Consider the following 2,754-nt stretch of genomic DNA (forward strand, 5'->3'; position numbering starts at 1 on the left):
CATAGCTACCAAGGAACATAAGGGTCCTGGTAACATAGCTACCGGGGAACATAGGGGTCAGAGTAACAGAACTACCGGGAAACTTAGGGGTCGGGGTAACATAACTACCGGGGAACATAGGGGTCCTGGTAACATAGCTACCGGGGAACATAAGTATCCGGGTAACATAACTACCGGAGAACATAGGGGTCCTGGTAGCATAACTACCGGAGAACATAGGGGTCCTGGTAACATAGCTACCGGGGAACATAAGGATCCAGGTAACATAACTACCGGAAAACATAGGGGTTAGGGTAACACAACTACCGGAGATCATAGGCATCAGGGTAACACAACTACCTGGGAACATTGGGGTCAGAGTAACAGAACTACCGGGAAACTTAGGGGTCGGGGTAACATAACTACTGGGGAACATAAAGATCCAGATAACACAACTACCGGGGAACATACGGGTCAGGGTAACACAATTACAGAGGAACATAAGAGTCCGGGTAACACTACTACTGGAGAACATAGGGATCTGGGTAACATAAAAACCAGGAACATAAGGAGGAACCTGGAAAGAAACCTCTACCAAGGTCATTAAAACATTGTAGGATCCAGATTGTGAGTCGTATCACCAACAAAAATTATGACTTGTTTGTAATGTGACAAAATTGAATCAAAATCTTTTCTTTCGTTTTTAAGTAATCTTGCTAACAGACAAACTGTTGGATGGGCAAACCAACCAACCAACACTACTAAAAACATGTCTTTGGTGGAGGTAAAAAAAATCATATTTGAACATATAACAGCAAGGAAAGAACTTCATAAATCAACAAAAATCAGCACCTTTAAAAACAGATTTTGAAGTGTGTTTTATTTTTTTCTGATCAAGAAATGCCCAATTTCTTTTACATGTAGAGGTGGGATTTAAAACCTGTACTGTAACAAGTAACTCTTTTGTGCCTTCAACTTCCAGATACAGGTCCTGTGTCTAGTTATCACATATATTGATGATGCAACGTCCTATTATTTCCAGGTTTGTATTACATGGGGTAATCCATCAATTAATAAATAAATATATTCTGATTTAAGTGCAGGACATTAGGAACCTAGTTACCACCACTAGGCATGCTCAAAATTATCTTTCATTGTATTTTGTGTTAGTCTAGATGGTAATTCCACTAACGGTTGCGGTATGATTATCCAAGCATTTGCATAGCATTATTTGTGAACAAATTAAAATACATGTATTTAAAAAATTTCCTGTGTAGCGTAAATAGGGCTTTATACCGTGTTTCTCCTCAGAGCTGTTGTAACTTACTGTAAAAATGACCAAAGAAAATTAATTTTGATTTATTTGCAACATTCACATTTAGGCTGAATGAATATATATAACATACTTGTGCTTTCTTTAAATACTAAATAAAATAAAGACTTCATACGAGAAGCTTTATACACTAAAGAAATAATATTGGACACAAATTAAAACGTCAAACTTGAGGTCTGATTTACTTTGTCGATCTGAAAGTAATCAACTAAAAATATCTGCTTTGTACACGTTTTATTTCAATGCAAGCCAAGTTAATTTGGTTTGTCAATAAAAAAAAAAAAAAAATCCCACCTTTTCTCCAAAAACCTCCAGTATTGATTGTTTGCTACTTTTTTTTTTTACAACTTAAGATGTGCAGTAATGTTTCACGGTGAATCTATCCAAACCTATGTGCATTTTTTGTACATAGTCGATCACTAATAAATCTTTTTTATCATTATTTTCAATAATTATAAATTCAGACACTTGAGACAGACACCGTATTTGCTCAGGCTGTTAGAATTTAGTCGAACTTCTCCGCAACTTGTTCGGTCTGCGAGAGCCAGCGTTCGGGGGTACGTGACAAGAACAGCTCCTCGCAACAAAAGAAGAGGGCCCCCTTTTCTTTCAAGACTTCGACGTCAGTTATCTGACCTTTGGCTGACAGACGCTGCAGTTCGAAGGACCAAAAAGGAGCAAAACTTTAGAACACGAGCTGTGAATAAATAGGTTTAATAATAACAACGAGACAGATGTATTCCTTTATTCTTCCAGAGTGACGTTCAGTGTAAGTCTGCTGCCACGCGTGAGGTTTTGCACGAAGGCCAAAAAGTTCAATTTTTGCTCTCATCTGAGTACCTTCTCCCACATGTTTGCTGTGTCCCGACATGGCTTGTGGCAAACTGAAACAGGACTCCTTATGGCTTTCGTCTTGACAGGCTTCCGTTAAGGTCAGATTTGTGTCCACTGCTAATAGTTGTCCTGTGGACGGAGAGGATCTCTGCAGCTCCTTCAGAGCTGCCATCTGCTTCTTGAATTAATGCTAATTGAAGTAGAAGGAAAAAAAGTCTTATTTGTCGTAACAGAGGAACTTATATTTCCATCTTTCTTCAGTGTGCGTTTTTAATTTTCATGCCTGTTTATGTTCATTAAGTCCGTAAGATGGTGATGTTTCAAAACTGCCCACATGCAGTCTGACAAGGCCTGTAGGCTGCCAGAGGACACCAAGTTAAGTGGCTCTCCAGCAGATTGTGAACATCAGGTGTTTTAACTCAGCCGGTGTCAGCCTGTTAAACACGGCTGCTCCGGCCAAACTGCCCCCGGCTACACTCTCTAATGTTTATATGGCTCAGAGCGAGCCAAGCGATCCTCTCAACATGCGGGTCAAAAAGCTATGAACTCCAGAGTGGGCAGCTGCCAGAGAACATGGAGCACGGGGGGCCTGCCAATAGCTACAAGCC

Source organism: Kryptolebias marmoratus, linkage group LG22 (assembly GCF_001649575.2).
Source record: "Kryptolebias marmoratus isolate JLee-2015 linkage group LG22, ASM164957v2, whole genome shotgun sequence".
Taxonomy (NCBI): Eukaryota; Metazoa; Chordata; class Actinopteri; order Cyprinodontiformes; family Rivulidae; genus Kryptolebias; species Kryptolebias marmoratus.